General features: G+C 53.4%; 1 non-coding gene and 1 pseudogene across 2 annotated transcripts in view; one reads left to right on the forward strand and one right to left on the reverse strand.

Moving 5' to 3' along the window:
* ARHGAP33L2 (Rho GTPase activating protein 33 like 2) overlaps positions 1-7,556 on the reverse strand; it is a 56,233-nt pseudogene extending 48,677 nt beyond the window's left edge. Inside the window, exons 1-3 of the transcript NR_171280.2 lie at positions 7,484-7,556; positions 6,693-6,871; positions 6,238-6,430 (exon numbers count right to left, since the gene is read on the reverse strand). The product of NR_171280.2 is annotated as a Rho GTPase activating protein 33 like 2 (transcript). The remainder of the gene's footprint in view (positions 1-6,237; positions 6,431-6,692; positions 6,872-7,483) is intronic.
* A 128-nt stretch (positions 7,557-7,684) lies between these two features.
* Positions 7,685-10,185, forward strand: LOC107049794. Its single transcript, XR_005840183.2, has 2 exons — positions 7,685-7,806; positions 9,560-10,185. It is a non-coding gene; the product is annotated as an uncharacterized LOC107049794 (transcript).
* Positions 10,186-11,659: the final 1,474 nt, after the last annotated feature.

Genomic DNA, 11,659 nt, shown 5'->3' on the forward strand with positions numbered 1-11,659 from the left:
AGGTCAGCTGTAGGCCTCTCTGGATGTGGCTTTAGGCCCCAGGTCAGGTGTAGGCCTCTCTGGATGTGGCAATGCCTTTAGGCCGGGGGGCCAATGCTGGCCTGTCTGGCTGTGGATTTCAGTCCCAGAGATGGTGCCAGCGTCTCTGGCTTTGGCTTTAGGCCCTACGCCTGGTGCCACACTGTCTGGCTGTGGACGTGGCTTCCGTCCCTGGGGCTGGTGCCAGCCTCTCATAGAATCATAGGATCATAGAATTGATACAGTTAATCCTACAAGTTACAAGTTAGATATGTGGGCCCATGACCAAGTAGGATGTGTGGGTAAGATAGGGGAAGAACATCTTGGAATTAATTGCATACAAAAGGGAACACTGCCCAAAAAACCCCCGCTGGACCGAAAGCAGTGTGCAAACTGCAGGGAAATGGCACATTGGTGGAAAAATCCTACCAAGCTGAATGATGGGAACCTGACAAGTTGACCCTAGCAGATCCATTGGTTAAATTGCAGCTAGGAGAGCAGGTTTATTTTCTGGTGTATTCGGGTGCCTCTTACCACCCGGAGATGATTTTGCAGCAGTAGTAGGAGCGACTGCCCAACAAGAAAGAGCTTACCTTTCGGCATCAATTAAGTATAGGCTGAGAAAACAAGTAGGAATACATACATTCTTGTACATGCCAAGTTCTCCAAAACCGCTACTCTGGCAAGACTTATTAGAACAAATGGATCCAGAGCTTAAATTCAATAAAACTGGAGCTAAGGGGCAAAGAGAATTAACTGATGGAAAATTGTAAGTCTGGCTTTAACACAAACTGGAAAAACAATGTTGTACCCCCAGAAGTTACAGAAATCTTAAATAAGGAATGCTTAGGAGTGGGGGTATCAGGAATACCTGGCAGAGCCAAAATGCAGCCCTAATACAACACTCCAGTCATGCCGATGAAAATTGGACAGCAAGTGCTATAGTTTGGCACCAGATCTGAGGGCAAGTAATAGAATTGTTGAAGGTATACACTCCGTGGTGGCAAATCCATACATTTTATTAACCAAGTTAGGGAATGAGTAGGTGGAGTTTACCTTCCAGAGTTGAAGGATGCCTTTTCTGCCTGGTTTCGCCACAGGAAGCCAAAGGTTGTTTGCCTTTGAATAGGAGACCACTAATACGAGAGGAAAGAGACTCGGTTAACCTGGACAGTGTTACCCAGAGCTGGGAGAACGGCCCAATGATTCTTGAGAACTGGTCAACTCATGAGCCTGAGATTTGGCTCCATCCCATGGTGGAACTTTACTGCAGTATGTGGATGCCACGGAAACAAAAAGAGGACTGCGTGCAATGAATTTCTTGCTTTAAATGATTATCAGGTTTCTCAACAGAAGGCATAAATAACTCAACGGCAAGTGACCCTATTTGGGATAGGAAGTTACAGCTGGGCCTTGAACCTTGAGGACTGCCAGGAAGGAAACAATCTGCCACACTCCAGAACCTCAAACAGCTGAGGAGCTCCAGAGTCTCCTGGGGATGACCAGGTGGTGCCGCCTACCACTATGGAACACTGGTAAAACCCCTCCATGCCCTTTTGAAATCCTGTCCAAAGGTCCTCATACAGGTTGAGGAAGACAAATAACAACAAGGTTTACCTGTGGCAATTAGACACCGACTCCGTTGTTAGTGCACAACAAAAACTTTTATTGTGTGTGATGAACAATATGCACTTGGTCAGTATGCACTTATTAAACGTGACCCTCTTGCCAATGCGTGTGGCAGTGCTGGATCTTCCATCCTGCCCTGAAGTACATGACACTGGAGCTGGGCTTCTCCACTCTTCGCTGTCAAGCCACCTCAGGTTTGGTGGGGCTTGCCCATGGTCTTTATAGCCTCTGCTCACACCCATGCCAGGTGTACAAGCTAGACAACTCCTGACTGTGTTGAGAGGGTCTGTCTGACATGAATAGTTACAATCTTTCAGCTTTTCTGAAAGAGGAAACTCTGTCCCTCCATGTCTGCTGAACTTGTTTACACCTCCCAAGGTCTTTTGCTAGTCAGGGCAAGGATGGCTTTATTTTCTACAGATTAAAGGAACGGGTGAGGTACCTGGGAAGCTAAGGGACCTGGGCAAATTAATAGAGGGGGCTTGCAGAGTATACGGAAACAGGGATTGTAAGGAAAGAAAGAAATTGGGAAGAACAGTAGCAGTTGCACTAGAGCAGGATGATGTAGAAGCCAATACTGTCAACCCAGCATCTTTCCTTAGCGAAACTCCTGGAGAACCAGTAGGAACCCTTAGAAGACGCAGAAGACACCTGGTTTTTGTGTTTTAAATCAGGACACATTATGCCTGTTGTGTTTTCCATACATTGCTTAACAAAGTCACCATCGGGAAATGGTTTGGATTTTCCTGCCGTCAGATTTGCTATCACGTAACTAGCTTCTATAACAGAGCCCATTTGACTTTTGAAAATTACTCTGTTGAGGTTAAAGACATTCTAGTCTTTATAGTTCCACTGATTTGTCTCCATGAAGCATTTATTGGTATGCATTGAACTTGGCAGCCTGGAGAAGGATCCGGGGAGACCTAAGAGCGGCCTTCAGTAGCTCAAGAGGGGCTGCAAGAAAGAAGGGGACAGAGTCTTTAGGTTGGACATAAGGAAGAAGTCTGTTACGATAAGGGTGGCACTGGAACAGAGACACTGAGGGACCGTGGGTCTCTCGGGAGCCCTGAGCACTGGGCGTCAGAGCCTGGGGATGGATGCCATAGAGGGCACCATCCCTGTCCCATTCCAGGGGGACCGCTGCCACCCCCAGACCTTCCCTCGTGCTTTGTGGGGCTGCGCAGAGGAGGAGGGTCTCGAGGTGTCCTAGGGATGGCCCAGGGTCACTGTGCAGATGGGACAGGGGCTGTGGTTGCTGTCCCCAAGGAACCCACATCCTGCCCTGGGCTGCTGCCAGCCCTTCTCCTGCCCGCAATCCTGGGGCACAAACCCTGCAGGGACAAGGCTTCTCCGTGGTCAGTGACACCTTTTCACATCCTCTGCTGACCAGTGGGGTCCTCTGAAGACCAATGAAGATGCTGATGATCACCGACATCCTGCAATGACCAATAAAGCCCTCAGCAAAGCCACACTCTGTGTGTCTGTGTCCTTGTCCCCAGGCTCAGCAGGGACCTCTCCCATCTGTCCCTGCCTGGCAGAGGCCACCCATAAGTGCTGGGAGGGGTCCCCAGCTCCATGCCCTGCACCCGTGGGACTCTATCCCCTCTCCACTGCCTGCTCCAAAATCCTTAAAGAACGAAGCTCCCCATGCTGCCAAGCAGCCCCAGTACCCTCCCTCTGCTCTCTCCCAGTTCCTCCTTCCAGTTCCTCCCAAACCCTTCCCCCTTTGTTCCACCTTCTCCATGGCCACCATGTCTCCAGGTCGCTCTTCTTTTGCCCCCTCCCTTATCGCAGCCAACTGTCCCGCCCTTGGATCTGCTTCAGCCCTCTTCCTTCAGTCCCGGTTCCCCTCCACCATTACCCAACATGGAGTCCCCAGATCCCCTCCCTTAGGCACCTCCAATCTCCTCTCTGATGACCGATGACACCCTCTGTTGATTAATGAAGCCCTCTGATGGTCAGGGAAGATCTCTCATGATCAGTGGAGCCCTCTGACAGCCAACAAAGCCTTCTGATGACCACTGACACGCTCTGATGGCAAATTAAGCCCCCCGATGCCAGCAGGTTGCTGCTTCACGTGCAGGAAAGGGAAGTGAAGGGTGAGAAAGAAGACTTTGACATCATTTGGTAGATAGCATGGTTTGCTCATCATGGCATAAAGATTTCTTTGGATTACTCAAGCACAGAATTCGGAGAGCAGCGTGACTGCATCACGCTTGTGTGTGCCTCCCGGTGCCTGGGACTGGCTGCCTGATTATAAGTCCTCCTCGGCGATGCCGACCTGCTCCTCATGGAGGTGCTGCTGCCCGGGCACTCAGACTCTGCATGAGGTGGGCTGCACTGGAAGGACACTGAGTCACAATCCAGGCTAGCGACTGCCATGGCTGGTGGGCTCAGGTCAGCATCTTCAGCAGAGCCAGAGGCAGGAACGCAGATGAGTGCCTTATCCCCACTGTTGTTCCTTATCCCCATTGTTGTTGTCATCAGAAGTGCAGCGATTTGTGCTTCCTGACAGCTCTGCACTGAAGGACGTGCACAGCGCACCACTACTGGGCCTGGGTCTTCTGGGTCGAAACCGGTTAGATTCACCTAGGAACGAGCAGATGCACAGGGGTGAGCGTCAAACTGTCACTGTCCAAGGAGGCAATGCCTTGGTGTTGTTTTTCAAGCAGGCTTCAAGCAGCATGCAAGATGCTCACCGTATGGAGTTAGCAACAGCTGTTCATTAAGTGCCCTCAAATCATTTTCCTTCCCAAGGCTGCCTTTTTCCCCTCAGAAGAGAAAGGAGGAGATGGCAGGGAATGAAAGGCAGGTGAGGTCAGCTGTACAAAGTCCTTCAAAGGAAAACCAAGCTCTGAAGAGCACTGCCCTGATACCACTGCCTGATACAGATGGAGAAGCTGCTTCATTACCAAGACCAGCTTTTACTGCGGGGATGGCAGGCATCTGTGCTGTTGCTTATCTGCAGTCAGGAATGTCATAGTGCCTTTTTTTAAACCTGCATCAGGGAGAAGGCGGGATAAAACTCCCCGCTGGCCCACACTTCAGGATTTGTGCTGTGTTCTTCTGCAAAAATGCACAGTTACTTTTTGTGAATTTGAAAAGAGACAGTGTATGGGAACTGCTGAATCACGGCCTGAACCTCTGATTGACCACCTGAGGCAAGCACTGAGTCAGCCACGGGCACAGGTGAATGCAATTTCACCTGAGTGACTGGAAGGGGTGGAGCCTGGCTCCTAGACCCCATTTAAGGGCTGACTCCCAGGAAAGAAGGCTCTCTATCTGGAAGTCACTCTCCTTGGATCCCTTCTGTGAGCCCAGGACATGGGTAAGTTCTCTATTTCATTACTTTTTTGTAAATGTAATAACCTCTCTGGTCCTCTTCCTGTTTACCTTACAATCTGTGTACCTGATTGCCATACAGACAGTAAAATATACACCAAAAGGGTTGAGAAGTCAGAGTCTCTGTAGCTACAGAAAGATGTTGGATGCCTTCCTTCTGTGGGAATGTTTGTGGGAAAGTGCCTTTATGTAGTTTAAATGTCTGCCTTCTGACACAAAAACAGAATGGAGCCAGAAATGTATTCTTACTTCCTTAGTAACAGTGTCAGAAGGAGACACTCTGAGACTTCTTGTAGGGGTGCCCATGTATTGTCTTTCAAAAACTACTCAGGGAAAAAGGCACGAGAACAGTGTGCTCTGTCAGCTCCAGATCTTGAGTTAACAGGAGACCCAGTTAGGAAAGACAGGGGTGAACTGAAGATGTAATGTGCAGGCTTGAATGCTAGAAGGAGGTACAAGCATACTGAAAGCATGAATTCTATGCTGCTGAAAAGCAGTCTTTTGAAAGCTGGCCTTGCACCCTTACCTGCCACGGCCATGACTTTTGCTTCTGAGGGCTCCTGGGTTTGTGCTGCAATCTGTTTGGCCACAGAGGGTGATCTTCCTAGGCTGAAGCAGGAATGCCAGCTGCTCATTTCTTCATCTCATTGGCTGGACTTTTTCTAGAGTGAGAAAACAGAGGGAATGGTGTGAGCTGTGGCACAGGGTGAGGGAAGAGCTGCGCTGAGCTCTTGCCAGCAGTTGCTTGTTCCTAGCCCTGCCTGGTTTCTGCTGACACACACCTTACAGACTCAGTCTCTTTCAAACAGTTGAGGATGTTTCCATTCTTATAGCTCCTCCCGCTGCCAGCCATGTTGAATTTCTAGCGCAAGCAACTCTGTCCTGTCCAACAGCTTTGCTAGAGGAGAACCAGAATGTGTTTCAGGCACGTGGTCCTGAAATCTGGAAAACCCCAGTGTTTCCAGGTACAGGTAGCACAGGCAAGGACAGACATCAGATGGCTTTATACGCCTCGTGACTGCCTGCCTAACAAGAAAGGAACGGCGCCGCTGTGTGGCTAAACTGAGCCCATGGGGCAGCTGTATGCTAGCTGAATCCTCAGAGTCCAAAGTAAGTGGAAATTCGCTACTGCACTCCAGGCATGACTAGGATAACTTAGTTTCAGCAAGTTTTTGCAGCAGCAACATAATGGGGAAAAAGCCCACTCCAACAACTATGATAGGTGCTGGAAAAGAAACTCCTCTTTACCTTTCAGAAGGAAAGCCACTGACTGGGTGGAATTTCCCCTGTAAAGCTGCGGGGCCTTCAATCTCTCTGCTGTCTGACACAACGGGAGAGTTGCTGTGGCCTCGTGTCTGTGCCTGTGCCTCCTCCAGTGTGAGCAGCTTTGTGGAAGGAGAAGACACCCACAGGGACCTGCGCCGTGATAAAGAACTGTGTCCTGTAAAGGAAAACCACAGGTAAGAGGGAGGATCAGAAAGCAGCAGCACAGCCATCACAGTCCCGGGGGAGGTGCTGTATTCTGCTAAGACTTGGTTATCCTACCCACTGGAAGACAATGTCTTTGTGTTACAGATTCACCCTTTGGATCTCTATGAAAACCCCAACTTAAACAGAATGAAGACCAGAACAGGTGCGCAGATGTATGTGTACGCCATGAGGCCCAGGGAAGAGGTAAATGAAAGACAGTGCCTTGTACTTACTGACAACTGCTCATACAGCCGGTCGGACAGCAGAGGGTTTGGGAGCTCCCTGAAGTACATTTTGCAGAGGGAGCTCACGCTGTGAACGCCACAGACGTAGCTGTCCTGGGTTGGGTCAGGACTCTGCTCGGAGTCACATTCATGGCTGGGGAGAAGGACACAGCAACGGGCAGGGGAGGCTGAAGAAGGGGAAAACAAGAAGTAGAAAGCAATACAAAATACAGTCAAGAAAAGGGAGGGGTTACAGGAAGAAATAAGCACTCGGTCGCCAACAACACACAAGCCACGCTAGATGAGACCTGTCTACTGAGCAGCCTGTGTTCTATCCAACAGCCACAAGCCTGGCGCACCACCGCTGCCTGCACGGAGCTGCCCTCTGAACGCCCAGAACGTGGCACGTGCCCCATTCCGCCCCTACTGACAGCTGTGTCAGTCGCAGCACTCTGACCGCAGTTTGTGGATGTTGGACGCCACGCCGCACAGGCGGTACATCCCCTGCACCACGCCGTGCTGCTCAGTGCATCCAGCGCAGCTCTGGAGGACCTGGGGGACTACACAACAAGTGCCATTGATAAAGATGTTCAACAGGAGCGGCCCCAGTACCGAGCCCTGGGGGAAACCACTCGTGACCGGCCGCCAGCTGGGTTGAACTCCACGGACCACAGCTCTTTGGCTCTTTTCCCATACCTCCCCGTTCTGCCCCGATCCCATTGTTTCGCCGCATCTTGCTGCGGATCTCCGACCCCACAGCCCCACTCACGGCCGCCATAACCACAGCTCCGCCCCCCCACCTCCCGAGGAGGTCCCTGCGGGCGCTCCGTTCCCCCCCAGCCGTGCGTGCAGGCTGAGCTGCGCTGCGCTGCGCAGGGACGCCGTCCCCGAGGCGAATGCGCATGCGCGGCAGCGGCTCCGTAGCAGCACCGTGTCTGTGCGCATGCGCTGGCGGTTCCTTTGGCGGCGTGTCGTCATCGGCCCGCGCCGGCCCGCGCTGTGTCGTCATCACCCTGAGCCCCGAGGCAGCGGCGGTCGCCATGCGGAAGTCGTGCCGGGTTCAACGCTGCTGCAGCGCCGCCGGGCAGCCCCGGGGCTCCGAGCGCCGCTTCAGCTTCTCCGAGTGGGTGTTCGGGGGTGGGGGGGTTGCGTGCTGCTCTGCGTTGGCCCCGTGGGGCCGCTGCGGTGCTCAGGGCCTCTGCTCGGCGGCGGGAGATGCCCTGTGCCCCCCCACCCAGGGTATTTCCCTGCCCTCACCCCCTTCTCCTCCCCTCGGCCCCCACGAATCACCCCAAACCTTTCCAGTCCCTTCTTCTGACCCCCAGGGTCACTCCCCCCCTCCCCCCCCAACTCCAGTTCCCCCATTCTGATCCCAGGAGTCCTCTTCTACCCCGCACCGCAGTGCCTCCCCTCAGTGCCCCTCCACCCGTTCTCCATTTTACACCAGGTTCCCTATCTGCCCCGCCCCCCCCAGTCCCCTATTCTAATCCTCAGTGTCCTCTTTCCCCCCTCTCCCCCCCACTACTCTCCCTATGCTGTCCCCATCAGTCCCCTCCCTCCCAGTCCCCTCTATCTGACCCACAGGTTCCCCTGTCTTCCCCCCCCCCCCCCCCCCCCAAACTATCCCCCTACAATTCCCCTATTCTGATCCCTACAGCTCCCTTCCCCTCTCCAGCTCAGTGTTCCTCCTAGTCCCCATTTTGACCCCTAGAATCCCCTGCCCTCCCCCCAGCCCCCCCCCCCCAAGTCCTCCAATTCTGAACCCAAGAGTCCGCCACCCCCAAGTCCCGTCTGTCTGACCCCCAGGCTCCTTTGTCCTCCCTTCCAGCTCTGCTTGCTGACCCTTAGAGTCCCCTCTATCTCTCTGTTCCCCACTCCCTGACCCCTGCAGTCTGTTCGCCCATTTTGACACCCAGTCCCACCCACCAGATCCCATTTTCACCCCTTAGAAGCCCCTCACGACCCTCGGTTCCCCCCTTCCACCCCTCCCTTCACCCCCAGGTGCCCTTTCTTTCTCCTAGCGACTCTATTCATCCCTTTTCACCCCCCTCAACCTCCCAAGTTCCTCCCCAGGCCCCCTTTCCACCCCACAGAAGCCCCACTCACCCCTTTCTCTGCTCCCCCCTCCGCCACAGCACCCTCCAGACCCTCTTTCTTCCCAATGGTGGCCTCTACTCACCCCTTTTTTCACTCCTCATAACTCACCCTCCACTCACAGATCCCCCTTTCCACCCCCCAGAAGCCACATTCTTCCCTTCCCCCCCCCCTCAGCCCCTCAATTTCCCCTCCACTATGCCCCTCTCTACTCACAGACCCCCTTTCCACCCCACAGAAGCCTTTTCCCCTCCTTCCCCCCCCCCCACAACCCTTTCTCTCCACTCCTAGACCCCCTTTTCTCATCATGGAAGCTCCTCACAATCCCCCAACTTCCCCCTTCCACCCCTCCATCCACCTGCAGACCCCCTTTCCACCTTACAGAAGCCCCACGTCTACCCCTGGAGTCATGCAGAAGGATCTGGATATGTCCTGGAGGAATCTGGGGGAGGCCAGGGAGCCCTGGACTCGTCCAGAAGAGTCTGGAGATGTCGCAGAGGAGTCTTGGGGCATTCAGGGAGTCCTCATGTGGGTGTGGAGGGTTCTGGATTCCTCGGTCGGGTCTGGAGATGTCCCAGAGGTGTTTTGGGGAGACCAGGGGGTCCTGGAGTCCTCCAGGATTCTCAAGTGAGTGCTTTGGAAACAACCTCATGCAGTGATACCCCCTTCCCCCCCCCCCCCCCCCCCCAACTCCATCCCAGTGGGATCGCCCTGAAGAACTCCCATTTTTGTTAAGATAAAATATTGATTTTGTTTTATCTTTTCCCCACACCTCCCTGCAGAAACTGACAGTTCCCACCAAAAAAAGCCCCCCTATGACCACCAGGTGATGCTGGGACAACCGCCAGTGACTCCGGGACACCGCTGTGTCACCATCACTCGGGTGAAACTGCTCCCTGTGCTCTGAGCACCACATGGGCACAGGCACAGTCATCCCCACATTGTCACCGTGCTATCGCTAAGCTGCTGACTGTCTTTTGTCACCCCCCAGGCCTGCCTCCAGCCGGACCTGGTAACACTGGAGCTCTCTGGCGCTGTCGCCATTATGTGCCACCAGGATGGGGACGTGGTGGTGTACTCTGCTGCCACCAGAGGGGACCGTGTGTGACATCAGCGTGGAACAGCTGTCATCGCTGTTGGGTGTTGCTTTTGTCAACGTGCATGGGGTGTCACCGCTGGGGACACCTCTGTGTCACCCCTACCGTGTCGCACCCCAAAGTTGGAGGCACCCCTCTGCAGATCCCCTGGTGTCCCTCCTTCTGACTGCATTGTTCCCATGGGGTGGTGGGTGGGGTTGAGGGGGGCACACACTTTATTTTTGTAAATAAGATTTATTTTGTGATAACGGTGGACTGGGAGATGCCGCCCCCCCCAGACCTCTGCATGAATAAAAGGCAGAGGAGCGGCTGTGGGGCTCTGCATGTCACACCGGGGGGGACTCTGGGGGCAGGTGACTGCAGCATCCCAGCCCCATAGCCCCTATGACCCCATCACCACTACAGTCCCATCTCATTGCCATCCCATAACCTATATCCATATGCCACAATCCTTATCCCATCCCATATCCCATTTTGTATTCATAGCCCATCCTATATCCATACCCTCATATCCATCCCATAACCATATTCCAAATCCATCCCATGTCTGTATCCTCATATCTCATCCTCTATCCATATCCCATCCCATATCCATACCCCCAACTCCCACATCCTATCCCCATCTAATTCCCCACATCCCATATTCATATCATCCCATATCCATCCCAAAGTCATCTCATGTCCACATCCCATATCAATATCCCATGCCATTATAGTCCCAATCCCATATCCCATCCCAAATCCATCCCACATTCTTCCCATTTTCCATCCCAAGTCCCTCCCATATCCAGAGCCCATCCCATGTATATCTCATTTTGCCATGTCCCATCCCGTGTCCAGATCCCCACATGCTCTCCACGCATTCTTCCCCCTCTCCCAGGTGGAGCTCATTACTTTCCAGCTGCTCTCTCACATAAAGGGCAGCTCCTCCACCTCGCTTCCCCAGCCTGTCTTTCCTAGAAGCACACAGCCCTCCATGGCTGCACTGCAGTCACACGAGCTTTCCCACCACGTCTGCGTGACTGCCATGAGATCGTGGCCCTGTGACCACACACAGATCTCCAGCTCACCCTGCTTATGTCCCATGCTGTGTGCGTTGGTATACAGGCACTTTAGGGAAGCCGCAGGTGCAGCTGCCCCTCTAGGGACACGAGAAGGCTTTGGACGGGGTATCTGCAACGTGGCCTTCTCTTTGCACGATCCTATGGGACAACTCTGAGGTTTGTCTTTCTAATGTCTCTAACACGTGTCCCTGGAATCATTGAATCATAGAATCACAAAGGTTGGAAAAGACCCACAGGATCATCCAGTCCAACCATTCACCCATCACCAATGGTTCTCACTAAACCATGTCCCTCAACACAACATCCAAGCCTCCTTTGAACACCACCGGGGTCGGTGACTCCACCACTGCCCTGGGCAGCTCATTCCAGTGCCTGACCACCCTTTCAGAGTAGTAGTATTTCCTAATGTCCAGCCTGAACCTTCCCTGGCACAGCTTGAAGCCATTCCCTCTAGTCCTATCACTGTCACCCGAGAGAAGAGGCCGACCCCCAGCTCACTACAGCCTCCCTTCAGGTATTTATAGAGAGCAATAAGGTCTCTCCTGAGCCTCCTCTTCTCCAGACTGAACAATCCCAGCTCCTTCGGCCGCTCCTCATAAGGCCTGTGCTCCAGACCCCTCACCAGCTTTGTTGCCCTCCTCTGGACACGCTCCAGGGCCTCGATGTCTTTCTTACAGCGAGGGGCCCACAACTGGACACAGTACTCGAGGTGCGGCCTCAC

The sequence above is a fragment of the Gallus gallus genome, chromosome 16 (assembly GCF_016699485.2).
Source record: "Gallus gallus isolate bGalGal1 chromosome 16, bGalGal1.mat.broiler.GRCg7b, whole genome shotgun sequence".
Classification (NCBI taxonomy): Eukaryota; Metazoa; Chordata; class Aves; order Galliformes; family Phasianidae; genus Gallus; species Gallus gallus.